General features: G+C 36.3%; 1 long non-coding RNA gene across 1 annotated transcript; it reads left to right on the top strand.

Moving 5' to 3' along the window:
* The first annotated feature begins 3,807 nt into the window (after positions 1-3,807).
* LOC116558626 lies at positions 3,808-7,518 on the top strand. The gene is made up of 3 exons (XR_004272100.1): positions 3,808-3,971; positions 5,158-5,247; positions 6,207-7,518. It is a non-coding gene; the product is annotated as an uncharacterized LOC116558626 (long non-coding RNA).
* The last annotated feature ends 10,212 nt before the right edge of the window (positions 7,519-17,730 follow it).

Raw genomic sequence — 17,730 nt, forward strand, 5'->3', positions numbered from 1 at the left:
GGAGGAAGGCAGTCCCCCAGGTACACTAGAGGGACAGAGCCTCTGAAGTAAGGGTGTGTGTGGGGGGTGGCCTGTCCCTATGAGAGGAGGAGTTTAAAGCTATTGCAGCTGCTGGCTGCTGCTCAGCCATCCCTCTGCAGAGGAGGCAGGTCCTCAGCCGCATGCATAGCTGAATCTCTTTTGGAGTGCTTAGAGAGTCCTCTGTGTCTCAGAAATTCTGAAAAGAAAAACAAATTCCAATTCTAATGTTTGGTAGTTTTTCTGAGCCAGTTGGAAAAAAGAGGTCCGTCACCTCAAAGTTTTAAGTGACACCCCAGGGTAGCCACCAGTGTCTCAGCCATTAAAGCCTCATGCATGCCTTTGCCACCAGTTTGATTTGCAGCTTCATGGTTGTGTTGTATTAAATATTCTTTCCTCTGGCCTTGTCCAGTGAACATGGCTCACAGGGCTAACACCACTTCTTGAGATGAGGGCACCATGCAAAGCTGACAATGGATTGGGTTTAGTAACCATTGTGCCTCCACATCACTTGAGAGGCCCATTTTTCCTAGTTGATTCATTAAGGGTATTAGTGCTGTCAGTCACCTTTGGACAACTCAAATAACAAGTGGGTGATTTCTGATAAAGAAAATGAAGCCTTTAGATGTGAAACTCTCCTTTCCTCCTCTCCTTCTTTTAGGTAAAAGACTTTATTTTATTTTTTAAAAAGGGTACATAGTGGTATCCCAGAAGGTGTAGTGTGAGAACTGGCATGTGCTAGCCTATGGTTTCAGTGTGGACGGGCAATTCTTTAAAATGGAAAATCAAGTTTCACTGAGTTGCTGGAGCCAAATTCACCTTTCTCCACATCCCCCACCATAGGCTTTTACTTTTCTTCTGTGCTTGAATTTTTTAAAATGTACATATTGTACATATATATATATGCAGAATACATACATATACATATATATATGCACACACACACACACACATACACATATGCAACACATACAGGTTTCACTCTGTCACCAAGGCTGTAGTGCAGTGGCCAAATCATGGGTCACTGCAGCCCCAAACTCTTAGGCTCAAGGGGTCCTTTCACCTTAGCCTCTCAAGCAGCTGGGACTACAGGCTTGCAATGCTACACCCAGCCAATTTTAAAAATTTTTTGTAGAGACTAAGCCTACTTATGTTGCCCAGACTGGTCCTGGGACCTAACCAAATTAAACTTCTAAAATTGTGTCATCTGTGTCCCTCCCTGCCCTCCAAGCCATCACTTAAATATAATGGTTATTGAGAAAACAGTTAGATATTAAGGAATTTCTATATATCCTCCAGCTGAGAATAAGGTATTCTGATGTGGCCCAAATATTTTCTCACTAAACTAGCAAATCGAATCAGGAGTCATGCAGAGGACAGTTGGCCATTTTCAAACAGAGAAATAACCCCGTTAATGAGAGTAATCTAGTGAGAAGTCAGACTGAGATGCAGCACAGTCAGGGCACAGTTACCCTGGGATAGCCACTTCACACAGAATGGTTGAGGAGCCTTTCTAAGATGAGCAAATTTGGACAATATAATTCTTGTTTATTTATTCCCAGCCCCCACTGCCTGCCCCATTTCTAATGGCCACCCCATGCTATGGTCAGCAGTGGGGTGCAGCATGGTGAGAGGGGCTCAGGGATGAGATGAGGGTCTTTCTTGCATTATCAAAATGCTTAAAAAGTTGTTTAAAAGGTTTCCAAATTTTTACTTACTACCCTTAAATAGCTGTTAAGATGCATTATACAACAGACTCAGATATGGGAAAGAGCAAGTGTATTTCAAGTCTCAACTCACTTCTTAATTAGCTGTGATACTCTGGGCATGTGACCCCATCTATGTGAGCCTGTTTCTCTGTTCCCCCAAGACCATGTTCAGCAAAAACAACAAAGCTTGAGGCATGATGTTACTTGACTTCAAACTATGCTACAAGGCTACAGTAACCAAAACAGCTTGGTACTAGGACCAAAACAGATATATAGATCAATGGGACAGAAAAGAGACCTCAGAAATAACACCACAAATCTACAACCTCAGATCTTTAACAAACCTGACAAAAACAAGCAATGGGGAAAGGATTCCCTATTTAACAAATGGTGCTGAGAAAACTTGCTAGATATATGCAGAAAACAGAAACTGGACCCTTTTCTTACACGTTGTACAAATATTAAGTCAAGATGGATTAAAGTCTTAAATGTAAAACTCAAAACCATAAAAATCCTAAAAGAAAACCTAGGCAATACCATTCAAGTTGTAGGCATGGGCAAAGACTTCATGACTAAAACACCAAAAGCAATTGCAACAAAAGCCAAAATTGACAAATGAGATCTAATTAAACTAAAGAACTTTTACAGTAAAAGAAGCTATTATCAGAGTGAACAGGCAACCTACAGAAAGGGAGAAAATTTTGCAGTCTATCCAACTGACAAAGGTCTAATATGCAGAATCCACAAGCAACTTAAACTAAGTTACAAGAAAAACACCATCAAAAAGTGGGCAAAGGATATGACCAGACTCTTTTCAAAAGAAGATATTTGGCAGGGCATGGAGGCTTATGCCTGTAATCCCAGCACCTTGGGAGGCTAAGGCATGTGAATCATGAGGTCAGAAGTTTGAGACCAGTCTGGCCAATGTGGTGAAATCCCGTTTCTACAAAAAATACAAAAAATTAGTCGGGTGTAATGGTGGGGGCCTGTAATTCCAGCTACTTGGGAGGCTGAGGCAAGAGAATTGCTTGAACCTGGGAGGCAGAGGTTGCAGTGATCCTGCCACTGCACCCCAGCCTGGATGAAAGAACAAGACTTCATCTCAAAAAAAAAAAAAAAAAAGTTTATGTGGCCAACAAACATGAAAAAAAGTTTATAGTCACCGGTCATTAGAGAAATGCAAATAAAAACTACGATGAGATACTGTCTCAAGCCAGTTAGAATGACAGTTATTAAAAAGTCAGGAAACAAGAGATGCTGGTGAGGCTGTGGAGAAATAGAAATGCTTTTACACTGTTGGTGGGGGTGTAAATTAGTTAAACCATTATGAAAGACAGTGTGGCAATTTATCAAGGATCTAGAACCAGAAGCACCATGTGACCCAGCAATCCTATTACTGGGTATATACCCAAAAAATATGAATCATTCTACTATAAAGACACATGCACAGGTATGTTCATTGTGACACTGTTTACAACAGCAAAGACTTGGAACCAACCCAAATGTCCATCAATGATAGACTTGATAAAGAAAATGTGGCACATATACACCACAGAATACTATGCAGTCATAAAAGAGAATGAGTTCATGTCCTTCGCAGGGATGTGGATAAAGCTGGAAACCATCATCCTCAGCAAACTAACACAGGAAAAGAAAACCAAACACCACATGTTCTCACTCATAAGACGGAGTTGCACAATGAGAACACATACACACAGGGAGGGGAACATCACAGACCTGGGACTGTCAGAGGGTGGGGGAAAAGGCGAAGGAGAGCATTAGGACAAATACCTAATGCATGCAGGGCTTAAAAGCTAGATGGCAGGTTGATAGGTTCGGCAAACCACCATGGCACATGTAAACCTATGTAACAAACCTACATGTTCTGTACGTGTATCCCAGAACTTAAAGTCAAAAAGAAAATGCACTAACGCTGAGGGGGAGTGGGAGTGGGGGAGGTGGTGGGGCGGTGGGGTGGCTCCCTGAGCTTTATCCGATCAGTGGTGCTGGGGTGGGAACCGCCCAATCGGGGGCGCGGTTGGAGAGGAGAGGAGGGCGTGGCTTCCGGCTTTGGCGGAGCCTTGGTGTCGCTCCCGCCGGAGCCTGAGCTACGCCTCCGGTGTTCTCCATCTTCCACCTCTGGAGCCCCCCGGCGGCGCCCTCACCACCTCTATTGCCCTGTGATCTGCAAGTCTTTGGGAAGGCATAGATGAGACGCCAGGACATCCTGGAACCTGGGAAATGGTGAGTTTGTGGGGTTGGGCATCCCGCGAGGGGAGAGCCGGTTGTGAAATCGGCAGGACCGGCCTCCCCATGGTCAGCTCCGAGTCTCGGGGGCAGCTTGGCCCTCAGCGCCCCCCACCGCAAGATGACGGCTGGGCCAGCAGCGGGGACCCCCGCATCTTGCCCTGTCCCATCCGGTCCGGTTTCTGTGTGGCTCCCTGCTCTGCGGCCCTTTGGGTCCCCAGTCTCTCCTGTTAAACATTGAAGGGAGTCCGTGTTAAAACGTTAACCAGTTTGAGTAAACAGTGATTGGTGAAATGGAAAGCACTCAACCATGATTTGTGGTCCACCCGAGGGGCATGAAGAAACGGCTTTTATAAGGTGCATGAGAAAACAACCCAAGTTCAAGAATTGGTTGCAGTTATGCAATCACCTTATTTGAAGTATCCAGATGAAAATTTCCTGGTTATGTAATCAGAGGTTAGTTGCAGGTTTATGATTGGTTAAGTCTGAAATTTGTTTCAGCCTAAGATGGTGAATTATAAGAAATGCATTTGAGTTAGGTTTCAGATTTTTTTAAACCTATGAACGCAGAGCATTAGAGCCACTTTAGTCCAATTTTCTGCTCTTTAATTATTTTTACACTCCAGGGGAGGACTGGTTTTCCCTTGTGTTTTTCTAATGTATGGCAAGTGGGACCTCTAATAGACTACCCTGTTTCCAAGTTTAACTCAGGCCTGCAGTAAAATGAAAAGTTTCCACTTTCTTTCCTGCATTCTCAAATGCAACAAATGAGGTCAGCTTCCCCTCTCCAATTTACAACGCTATCAACTATTTGTCCTTTACTGTACATTACATTAAACTTTTCTATTATTGGATTTCTTTCTACTTCTCCCTACAGTTCTGTCAATGTTTGCTTTTTATATTTAGAAGTCCCACTTTTGGGTGCATAAATATATATAGCTATATTCTCTTGACAAATTAACTTCTATTTTATTATATGGTGAATTCACTTCACTCTTGTGACAGATGTTGCTAGGAAGTCTAATTTGTCTAAGCATAACTACCATTGCATTCCTTTGTTTATTTGCATGGAATACCATTTTCTATACTTTGAGTTTTAGCCTGTGTTCTTAATTCAAAAGTGAGTCTCCTGGAAGCAGCGTATTATGGGCTTTAAAAAATTCATTTAACCACTCTGTCTTAGTATCTTTTGTGCTGCTGTACCAGAACAGCACAGACTGCTGTTGATGAAGAAGAGAAGTTTATTTGACTCAAGATTTGGGAGGCTGGGAAGGTAAAAAAAACATGACACTGACATGTGTTGAAGGTCTTGTTGCTGGAGAATAACATAGCCAAAGATCTAAGAGAGACACTTTTTTTTTTTTTAAATAACAGACCCATTCTTGTTATAATTAACCCATTCCCATTATAAGAACATTAATCCATTCATGAGGGCAGAGTGCTTGTAGCCTAATTAATTCTTAAAGTTCTCATCTCTTAATCCTATCACATTGGCTATGAAATTTTATCCTAAATTTTGGAGATGACATCCGGTCTATAGCAGTATCTGTTTATTAGATAATTTAATCTCTTAAATGTAAAGTAGTGATAGGTAAGCAGTTGCTATTATAAGTTTGTAGTTCTCTGTCCACTTTAAATTGGCTTCTTTTTTTTCTTGTTCTGTCTTTCCTGTGGTTTTGTTAATGTTGTTGAGATGGGGTTATGCTTTCTTGCTCAGACTGAAGTGCTGTGGCATATCACAGCTCACCGTAGCCTCAACCTCCTGGGCTCAAGCAATCCTCCCACCTTAGCCACCTAAGTAGCTTGGACTACAGATGTACCACAACACCCAGCTAATTTTTTTTTTTTTTTTTTTTTGTAGAGATAAGGTTTTCTTACGTTGCTCAGGTTGGTTTCAAACACTGGAGTTTATGATTCTTCTACCTTGGCTTCCCAAAGTGTTGGAATTATAAGCAGGAACCACCATACGTGATATTTAATTTTTATTGTTTTTATATGTTTTAATTACTTTCTCTTTTTTTTTCTTTTTATTTACTACAGTTTGTTTTCCTAGTGATTATCATGAGACTTATATACAACAACTTGTATTTTAACAGTCTAGTTTAAGATAATAACAATTTAGAGTATTCTAAATTTCACTATGGAGTGATCATTTTAAGTGACATTTATAGTTTAGTATTTTTCATATTGTTAGTTAGCATTTCATTTTATCAATGTGAGGATTTCTTCCAGACCATGGCTGAGAAGTAAAGAAGGAGGGTTTTGACTGATTCAGAGATTACAGAGACAATCAAGTTCTGCAGGCCTGTCACCTGAGTCTCAGGTGAGTATGAATTCTCCCAGGTTTTTGGCAGATGGTTGCAGTGACAGGACCAAGGCCCAATGGGTTATAGCCAAGTCTAAAGTGAGATATGGCAGTATTCTGTTTTGAAGCTGGGACTATGATAGGCAAGCCTGCCACTTGGTCAAAAGCATCTTCTCTCATGATGTCTTCCTTGGTCTTTGCCTCCAGCTGGGTGTCATAAACCGTGACCTGGATCCCAAGGCTTCCATGCACTTTTGTTTGCCATGGCTGCCACATTATGTTGTGGGAGATGTGCATACAGGACCTCCCATTCTGTCATCTTGCTTATGTTACTCTCCTTTACGTTTTGCTTTCTGAAATGAATGTCAAGTTTGTGATTTGTAGATTCAAAAGTTCTAAAATAAATCGCTCAAATGTACACATTATGTAAGCTGTGAATATTTCTTGTAGGTGCCACATATTTATTAAAATTTTGGTTGTAATTTTAAGCTCACTGTAGACAGAAAGGAATCATTAAAATTTATGTTTTTTTGGTCTGTATTTAAATGATGGTATTTAATTTCAAATCATTTAGTTTCAAAACTAGATCTTATGTCTAGTGTTTTTTTAAATTTACATTATTAAAAGTCAGAAATAAAAGTCATCTACTGTTACCAGATGCTGGCTACTTTGTGTTTCAATTCTGTAAAATGTTACTTCATATATTTGGGAACTGTGATGTTAGGCACATATGTTAATACTTGTTACTGCTTCCCTGTCAGTAGACCCATTTATTATTATATAAGGTCTTTTCTTCTTGTATTTTGTGGAAGTTTTTGATATAACATGTATTTTGTCAAAAATGACAGTATTTGACTTCACGTCTGATATTTTTAAATTGTTTTTATATACAGGCCGTATGTGTTCCAGATTGTAATTTGGTCATTTCTAGGGAGCATAAAGTTGGATTTTGTTTCTTGAACTTATTTAGTCAAAATATGTTTTTGATTGGCAATTTATTTATATATAATTACTAAAAGGGAATGAGTTCCTATTGCATTTTGTTTCTTTTTTGTTTTAGGTTCTGTAGCTATTTTGTTCCTGTTTTTCTCTCTTGCTATCTTTCTTAGTGTATTATAGATTTTTGTAGTGACATGTTTTAATTCCTTTCTCACTATCCTGTGTGTGTGTGTGTGTGTGTGTGTGTGTGTGTGTGTGTACTATAGGTATTTTTTCCTTCCTCTCTCTCTCTTTCTCTCTTTCTTTCTTTTATTTCTTTCTTTCTTTCCTTTCTTTCTTCTTTCTTTCTTTCCTTCTTTTCTTTCTTCTTATTTTTTTTTTAAGACAGGATCTTGTTCTGTCACCCAGACTGGAGTGCAGTGGCACAATCTCTGCTCACTGCAACCTCTGCCTGTCAGGCTCAACTCAAGCAATCCTCCACCTCAGCCTTCTGCGTAGCTGGGATCACAGATATTCACCACCACTCCTGGCTAATGTTTGTTATTTTTCATAGAGACAGGGTTTTGCCATGTTGCCCAGGGATAGTCTCAAACTCCTAAGTCCTATAGGTATTTTCTTTATTGTTACTAATATCTATAGTAACAACAACAACAAAATTGCCTTTATATGACTCTCCATTGTGTTTTATTGATGTCACAAATTATGTCATTTTGTATTGTGAATCTAATGGCACAGATTTATAGTCATTTTAAAGTGTTTATTTCCTCAAATCTATAGCAGAATTAAAAGTATTCTGTGCACCTTCATTACAAAAACAAAATACTTATATTTGTGTATATAATTATCTCTACTAGAAAACTTTATATTTTACATAATTTTATGTTGCTTTCATTATTATTTTATTTTTAAATGTGAATAACTGACTTCTTAGCATTTTTTTACGACAGGCCTAGTGGATATAAATTTATACAGCTTTTGTCAAATATTCTTTGTTTTTTAAATTCATTTGAAAGGAGAGTTTTGGCAGACATAGTGTTCTTAGTTGAGGCTTGCCATTTTTTCAGCATTTTGAGTATATCATCCTATAACCTCTTGCCTGTAAATATTTTTGCTGAAACATCTGCTGGTCATCATATAGGAGTAGCCTTGTACATGCTAAGTTGCTTTTTTCTTGCTGACTTCAAGATTCTCTGTTTGTAACATTCGAATCTTTGCCTATAATGTGTCTTCTTGTGGGCCTTTCTGTGTTGCTACTAGTTAGAGTTGATAAAGCTTCAGTAAATTTTAGGTCATTTTCTCCCTCAAATTTTAAGAGTTCTCAACCACTGTTTGTTTCTGGAAATAACTTTTCTGCTCTGTTTTGTCTCTTTTTATTTTAGAATTTCCATTATGAGTCTATTGGCCGTCTTGATGGTATCCCATAAGTACCTTAGGCTCTCTTGATTTTTTTAAAATTATTTTTACCCTCCTCAACCTGTAATTTCAAATGACTTGTTATCAAGCTTACTGGATTTTTTTCCTGCTAGATGAAAACTGCTGATGAACCCTCTAGTGAATCTTTATATTCAGTTATTTTACTTTTCAGCTCCACACTTTGTGTTTCCATTTTATAGTTTTAATCTCTTTATTGATAATCTCATTATCTTCATGCATTGTTTTCTTTTTCTGTTTAGTTTTCTATGTTCTACTTTAGCTGACTGAGCATGTTTAAGCTAGGTGTTTTAGCCAGGCACAATGGCATGTACCTGTAATTTCAGCTACTTTGAAAGGCAAGAGGATTACAGTATTAGTCTATTCTCATGCTGCTAATAAAGACATACCTGAGACTAAGTAATTTATAAAGAAAAAATACTTAATGGCCTCACAGTTTCACATGGCTAGGAGACCTCACAATTATGGCAGCAGGCAAGAGCTTGTACAGGAGAACTTCCATTTATAAAATCACCAGGTCTCGTGAGACTTATTTGCTATCATGAGAACAGCATAGGAAAATCCCACCCCCATGATTCAATTATCTCCCAGCGGATCCCTGTCATGACGTGTGGGGGTTATTACAATTCAAGGTGAGATTTGGCTGGGGACACAGAGCCAAACCATATCAATTACTTAAGCCCAGGAGTTTGAGATCACCCTAAGCAATATTGTGAGAAACTGTATGTGAAAAATATTTTTACAAATTAAGCATGATGGAATATTTCTGTAGTCCCTGGAACTTGGAGTCTGAACTAAGAGGACTGCTTGACTTCCCCAGGAATTTGAGGCTGCAGTGAGCTATAATCATGGCATTGTATTTCTGTCTGGGCGAGAGAGTAAGACCTCTTTTTATAATTTCAAAGAGGTACCTATGCAGGTTTGTTACATGGGTATATTGTATAATGCTGAGATTGGAAGTATGAATGATTCCATCATGCAGGCAGTGAACAGAGTACCAAATAGGCAGTTTTTCACTTCTTGGCCGCCTTCCTCTCTCCACTCTCTACAAGTTGTCAATTATTTTTATGTTTATGTCCATGTGTAATCAGTGTTTATTTTCCACTTACAAGTAAAAATATGCAGTATTTTCATTTTGCATTTCTGCATTAATTTGCATAGAATAAGAGACTATTTGCATTTATCCTGCTGCAAAAGACAAAATTTTGGGTTTCTTTATGGCAAAGCAGTATTTCATGGTGTATATGTGCCACTTTTTTTTATTCAATTCACCGTTAATAGGCACCTAGGTTGATTTATGTCTTTCCTATTATGAATAGTGCAGTGATGAACATACAAGTGCATGTGCTATGCTGGTAGAATAATTTATTTTCTTTTAAGCATATACCCAGTGGTGAAATTGCTGGGTTGAAATATAGTTCAACTCTTAGTTGGAAAGTCTCCAAGCTGCTCTCCATCGTGGCTGAACTAATTTCTATTCCTATCAAGGGTGTATAAGTGTTTTTTTTTCCCCCTTCGGAAACCTCATCAACATGTTATTCCTTTACTTTTTAATAAAAGCCATTCTGACTGGTGTAAGATGGTGTTTTACTGTGGTTTTGATTTTCATTTCTTTGATAGCTAGTAATGATAAGCCTTTTTTGATGTTATTTGGCCACTTGTATGGATTCTTTTGAATAGTGTCTGTTAATGCCCACTTTTTCATGGGGTTATTTTTTGTTTGTGAATTGTTTAAGTTTCTTATAGATTCTCAATGTTAGATTTGTCAGATTTATAGTTTGTGAATATTTTTCCCATTCTGCTAGCTTTGGGGTTAATTCGTTCTTATTTTCCTAGTTTCTCTAAGTGTGATGTCAAGTTGTTAGTTTGAGATTTTTCCAAATTTCTTGATGCAGGCATTTAGCACTATAAACTTTCCTCTTAATGGTGCTTTTGCTACATCCCAGAGATTTTGGTATATAGTTTCTCTTCCGTTATTTCAAAAAAAAATTTAATTTCTGCCTCAATTTTATTGTTTACCCAAAATTCATTCAGGAGCAAGTTGTTCAATTTCAATCTCATTCTGTGGTTTTGTTGGATAATCTTGGTATTGATTTTTATCTTTGTTCCATTTCGGCCTGAGAGTATGGTTGACAGGATTTCAGTTTTTTAAAATATATTGAGAATTGCTTTATGGCTAGCATATGGTCAGTTTTAGAGTATATTCTGTGAGCAGATGAGAAGAAGTTATATTACTTAGATGGTGTGTGTGTATACTATGAATGTCTATTAGTTCCAATTGATCAAGTGTCAAATCAAACTCCAGAATTTCTTTGTTAGGTTTCTGCCTAGATCATCTGTCCAACACTGTTAGTAGGGGGTTACATTCTTCTACTGTTATTGTGTGGCTACTTAAGTCTTAGTAGGCCTAGAAGTACTTGTTTTATAAATCTATGTGCCCCAATGTTGGATGCATCTACGTTTAGGATAGTTAAGTCTTCTTGTTGAAAAAACACTTTTATCATTATGCAGAACCTTTCTTTGTATTATTTTACTGTTGTTGGTTTAAAGTTCTTATTTCTTAAAAGAGAAAAAAAATTCCAGGTGTGGTGGCTTATGCCAGCACTTTATGAGACTGAGGCAGTAGGACTGCTTGAGACCAAGAGTTTAGGACCAGCCTAGGCAATGTAGCAACATTCTGTTTGTACATTAAAAAAAAAAAAAACAAAAACTATACAGGTGTGGTAGTGTGCACAAATATAGTTATATGTACTTAGGAGACAGAGGTGGCATGACTGCTTGACTACAGAAATGTGAGGTTATAGTGAGCTATGTTTGCACCACTGCACTCTGGCCCAGGAGATAGAGTAAGACCCTGTCTATAAAGTAAAATTAAAAACAGGAAAATGATTTTAAATTTAAAAAATAATTCATAAATTTCCACTTCTTTAGGTTCATTTGGGTATATATTTTGCTCCTTTGATTAGGCTATATTTTCTGGTTACTTTTATGTATTGTGGTTCTGTGGAGGTTTTGGTCAATTAAGAAACCACTACCTATTTTATCCTTTATGGAATAGCTTTGTACAGGGTAAAATTGACAACATTCAGCCATACTAGTCATTCTGGGAGCTTCTGCAATCTGTTGTCAAAATGTGTCTTCTGTGTACTAGTGTATGTATTTTCTTGTTAATAAGGTTTACCTTTGTTACCTTCTAGGAGCCTGTAGTCTTCTTCCTTTGGTCACTGTTAAATGCACTACAGTCTCTCTGTTGTAACAAGCATTCATCTTTATTGTCAGTTGACCTAAACTGTCATTTTAACTGTATCTCAGTTCTCCTGAACACTACATATTAAAGGAAGCAATATCCAGTCTTTGGATAACCCCAGGATAACTCTGTAAGTCAGAACTTTGGGTACACATTCCACTCTTTTTTCTTTCCTGAGGGAGAATCAGGGCATGGGTTTCTTTTCTTTTCTTTTTTTTTTTTTTTTTTTTGAGATGCAGTTTTGCTCTTGTTGCCCAGACTGAGGTGCAATGGCACCTTCTCGACTGACCGCAACTTCCGCCTCCTGGGTTCAAGCGACTCTCCTGCCTCAGCCTACCAAGTAGCTGGGATTACAGGCATGTGACACCACGCCCGGCTAATTTTTGTATTTTTAGTAGAAATGGGGTTTCTCCATATCGGTCAGGCTGGTCACAAACTCCTGACTTCAGGTGATCTGCCCGCCTCGGCCTCCCAAAGTGCTTGGATTACAGGCGTGAGCCACCGCGCGTTCGGCCGACAAATTTTTATCTAACTGCACTGTGCTGTTTAGCACAAAGGTCACCAATTTTTCTTTCTTCTAAATGTAGTTATTTTTGGCTTTTTTCTCATGTGGGGGCTACAAATTCAACTGGCTTTGCTTGCCCAATTGTAGTTAGGTTCATATATCAATTGAGAGAAACATTATCTCAGGGTTTTGCTTCAACTATTATCGTGTTATTTTTAGCTGGTCTAATTTTGTATATTAAATTTATAAAGCATATTTACCTTAATCTAACAACTGATTTTTTAAAAAACAACATTTTTCAGCTGTTTTCTTATTATATCCAACGAAGACCCACAGGGAAACCAGTACATAGAAACTTCTTTCAAAAAAGTAATATTGGGAAGATATGGGAGCTCTGGTCTTGAAAATTTACACTTAAGAAGAGTGGGAAATTGAAGGGTAAGTGTGAAGGGCACAAAGAATGTTATGATGGATATACAAAATATAGAGCAGCTACCTATATCAAAAATGTCACTGCTAGAAAAGGTCAAAACCATAAAATATTTTGAAAAAAAACCACAATGTCAATTGTTTTTTCTGAACTACATATTCACGTGATTATGTATCAATATAAATTTTTGAAACATATCGTTTTTTGAAACGAAATTTAGAAAATCTGAATAGTGGCCTAGACCAGGGGTTCCCCAATCTGAAAACACCCCCTATCCCCCACCATGGTCCATGGAAAATTTGTCTTTCACGAAACAAGTCCCTGGTGCCAAAAAGATTGGGAACCATTGAGAACTAGACCATGTTTCAAATTATCACATGACCCAATTAAAATGTAGGATTGAATCAAAGGTTTAAATATTTTTAAAAACAAGATATTTTAAAATGAAGAGAATATTTCTAAATGTGTTCAAAGCTGTTCACCAATAAATAATACCTTTTTTTGCCATAACCATCAACTTTAGTCAATATGACAAGATCTTTGCCCTTTCATCATTACCTAATCAAAATCAGGGAATAGATAATTGTGGAAAACATCACACATATAATAAGACTTTGACAATCTTTTGGCAGGGCTCTACCCTAAATAATTTTCAAGATATTTGTATTAAAGATAAAAATCATCACTGCAATAAATCTGATAAATCCTTGAATCAAGACTTAAGCCCTGGAAAATATCGAAAACTTCATTTGCTAGAGAAAGATTATGAGTATAAAAAGTGTGAGAAAGTTTTCATGAGTTCTCCATCTTTATTATCCCTCATAGCACCAATGTTTAATAGAAATCCTACAAATGTAATAAATGTGTAGAAGCTTTTAGCCATTCATCAAAACATACTCAGTATCAGAGCATCCATATTAGATAAAATTCAGATGTAATAAATGAGACAGTTCTTAGTCAACAATTAAATCTGAAAAAAAAAGACAATTCATAATTAAGAGAAACTTTACAAATGTAAAGAATGTGGCCAAGCCATTAACCATAGTTCACACATTATTCAACACCAGAATAATTATACAGAGAGAAATCCTACAGTTGTTAAAATGTGACATTATTAAATTGATGCTCAATGTTTACTTAAGAGAATCTATATTAGAAGAACTCTACAAATATAATATAATGAATGTGAAAAGGATTTATACAAAATATAGAACTTAGAAATCACAGTTTATACAGAAAGAAACTTTACAGATGCAAAAAATGTGAGAATATAATCAAAACTCAAGTCTAAATGCGTCAGAAGATTTACACAAGAATAAACTAAAACACAAACACTTTCAGATTTTACATTAAACCAGAGTATTATAGAGAATACTATAAAGTGAAGGCAATTATATTATTTATTTATTAGCTTCAGTTGAGCAAGAATATTGATGTTTGAACAAGTATAATGTTCAATGGATACATTATTGGTATTGACAATAATCGAAATGTTTGAAAAGCAAATATTATTGATAAAATGTAACATTCAAATTAGTTGATGTTATACCTTAATTCCTAGTGTTTATATAAAAATGTAAGGTCAAATTTTCCAGTATTAGAGCTATAAAAGGTAATTCTATATTAGGTAAACATCATTAATGCCAATTTGTTTTCATGAATGTTTAATGGCAAATGTAAAATACACAAAGAAAACCTAAAGAAAAATGCTCTTTGTGTTTGAATTATAAAGCAGTAGTGCACATAAGAATATAGTATATATTCAGCACATTATTCTTCTACATTAAAGTAAAAAAAAATTCTGAATTTTTCAAATAAATTATTTCACCAGTTGCTCTTTACCTAAAAAAAAATGGTTATTAAAAACATTTACTTTTTTTTTTTTTGAGATGGAGTCCCAAACTGTCACTAGAATGCAGTGGCACAATCTCGGCTCGCTGCAACCTCCACTTTTCAGTTTCAAGCAATTCTCCTGCCTCAGCCTCCCAAGTAGCTGGGATTATAGGTGCCTGCCAACACGCGCAGCTAACCTTTTTGTGTTTTTAGTAGAGATGGGTTTCACCATGTTGTCCAGGCTGGTCTTGAATTCCTGGCCTCGTGATTCACATGCCTTGGCCTTCCAAAGTGCTGAGATTACAGGCATAAACCACCGCGCCCAGCCAATGTTGACATATATTCATAGTGAAATAAAGCAGCACTATTGAGTATTTTTTCTGATGAAAGACATAGAAGACAAATATTATTTGATATATTTTGCATACCAGAAAAGTGAAGATAACTCCTATCTCAAAGATTGTAAATGTATTGAAAATTAATGTTTATTAGCTCGTTAGCCTTACTTTTTAATAATGGAGACAGCATAACTTTAAAATTACTGTATTAGAAAAAAATAATTCTTTAGTTCTTGTAACTGTATTTTAACAATGGAGCATATAGGAAATTTTAGAATTCTTTGGTCTATGTACAAACTTGGTTTAATTAACAAGACTAAATGATTTTTTATTTTAACACTAGTGTGTGATGAATAAAATGCTATACTGCCACCTCTCTTAAATGATTTTATCTTATTTAAAAATGAGGTTAATGATGGAAATATACTACTGAATAACATAGTAGAATGACTTCTGTAGAAATTCTTTCCAGAGGATTTAAACTTTTAATCATTTTTAAGAATATAATTCTCATAGTCACCATTTTGTATTTTTTGCCTTGTGTGGCTACTGAAATATTATAATTGTTATCATAAATATTATATGAAAGTATACTTCTTGGAAGCCATACTTTTAAAATCTTGAATCACTATTTATAAAATTGTACCCAGTATTTTCCTTTTGCACATGCCCCCTTTCAGTCAAATTGAACACATAGTGGTATTTCTTGGTATTATTTTACGTTGAATGGAATAAACAAATATGTCAAAATCAGAGAATTAGAGGGGATGAAATGCATGTGTGTGCACCCCTCTTCACATGGAAAAGAAAACAGTAATTCAAAACAGAATTTAAGTGTTGATTTACTAACAAGAAACCTCACACGTTCTCAAACAAAAATTATCTCCTGTACTATACATTTGTCTCTTATAAATCTTGTGAGATTTGTGTGTCTTCTGAGTTCAGAATTTCCTCACACAGGGTGAGGCCCGTGCTGGTGCCAGTGCCGGTGCCGGGCCCCGCTGTAAAATAAAAATAAAAAAGACTTTCCTCACACAAATCCTGTTTCTTATACTTGCCTATTATTCAGATGATAATAATTATATAATTTTTTTATTTTAAAGTGTATAAAATATTTTTATATTTTCTAGTCAAGGGTTTTTAAATGTACTTATAAAATACATGGTGCTAAAAAATTAATTTAAAGAGATGAGTAACGCTACAGTTATTTAGTTATAGTACACAATTTTTACCACTTAATTGGAATAATAATGCCAAACAAAAAGAGAAAATCTTGAGAGCAGCCAGGAAAAAGCAACAAATACATTACACAGAGAAGGAAGTAATACAGTTGCAGGATGACATGTCATTAAAAAGTCGACACATGTAACAATTGAATTACATTTTTCAAGTGCAGATAAAAAAATTGGTATTAATACAAAATTCTATATTCAGCAGAACTCTTTCAAAAATGAATCCAAGCCACAATGAGAGATCACACACTTGTGAGAATGGTAGAAATGCAAATAAAATTGTAAATACTAACTGCTGGTGAGAATTTGTAGCATAAAACTAGAAATGCAAAATTGCACATTAGCTTTGGAAAACAGTTTACCTATTTTTTTTATAGAGTTAATCCTGTACTTATGAGATCCAGATACCTCAGTCCTAGATATTTACTCTACTAAATTGAAAACTAATGTTTAAACAAAAATCTTGTTTCTAGTTGCTTATAACCACTGTATTTACATTTTCGAAAAGCCAGAACTATACCTTGTGTCTCTCAATATGTGAATGGGTAATAAACGGATGCATCTATACAATACAATTTTGTTCTTAACAAAAAAAGAAAACTTGCTTTTCACTGCAACATGGATGAATCCTAAATGCATTTTTCAAAATGAAGGATGCAAATCTACGAGGTATATATTAAATGATTCTTTTCTTTTTCACTGTTGCCCAGGCTGGAGTGCAATGATGACATCTCAGCTCACTGCAACCATCACTTCCTGGGTTCAAGCAATTCTCCTGCCTCAGCCTCCTGAGAAGCTGGAATTACAGGCACCCACCAAGACTCCCAGCTAATTTTTTGTATTTTTAGTAGAGATGGGGTTTCGCCATGTTGGCCAGGCTGGTCTTAAACTCCTGACCTCAGGCAATCCACCCACCTTGGCCTCCCAAAATTCTGGGATTACAGGCATGAGCCACCATTCCCAGCCGTTAAATGATTCCCTTTTATAGCATTTTACAAAACAATTACAGTGTAAAAAATGATTAGTGGTTGCCAGAAAATGAAATGGGGACAGGCAGTAATTACAAAGAGGCAGTATGAAAAAGATAGTTCTGTATGATACTGTGGGGGTGGATATGTTAGCCTAGATAGTTGTCAAAACCCAATGAACTGTATACCACAAAGAGTAACTTTTACTCAGTGTGAATTAAAAAAGATAAACTAACCAGAATGTTGGGGAATCTTTTTATGTAATGCAGACAGTAAAAAATGAGTCTTACTGTACTACAAATGTATGACCTAACCATTATTATTATTATTTCTCTCTCAGTAGTAGTCAAACTTTCTAGTAAAGTTATTTATTATTTCTTGTTCATTTAGTTGCTGTATGTTAAACATTTGATTTCTGTTGGTCTTAATGTCATTTCATATGATTGTAAATATTTCAATTTGACATCTTTCACAAATTTCTGTGTTATATATTTTAGCCTCTTAGCTATTAAGTCTAGAGTGTGTAAA

This window comes from Sapajus apella, unplaced genomic scaffold (genome assembly GCF_009761245.1).
Source record: "Sapajus apella isolate SASKATOON/1434 unplaced genomic scaffold, GSC_monkey_1.0 scaffold22, whole genome shotgun sequence".
In the NCBI taxonomy this organism is placed as follows: domain Eukaryota; kingdom Metazoa; phylum Chordata; class Mammalia; order Primates; family Cebidae; genus Sapajus; species Sapajus apella.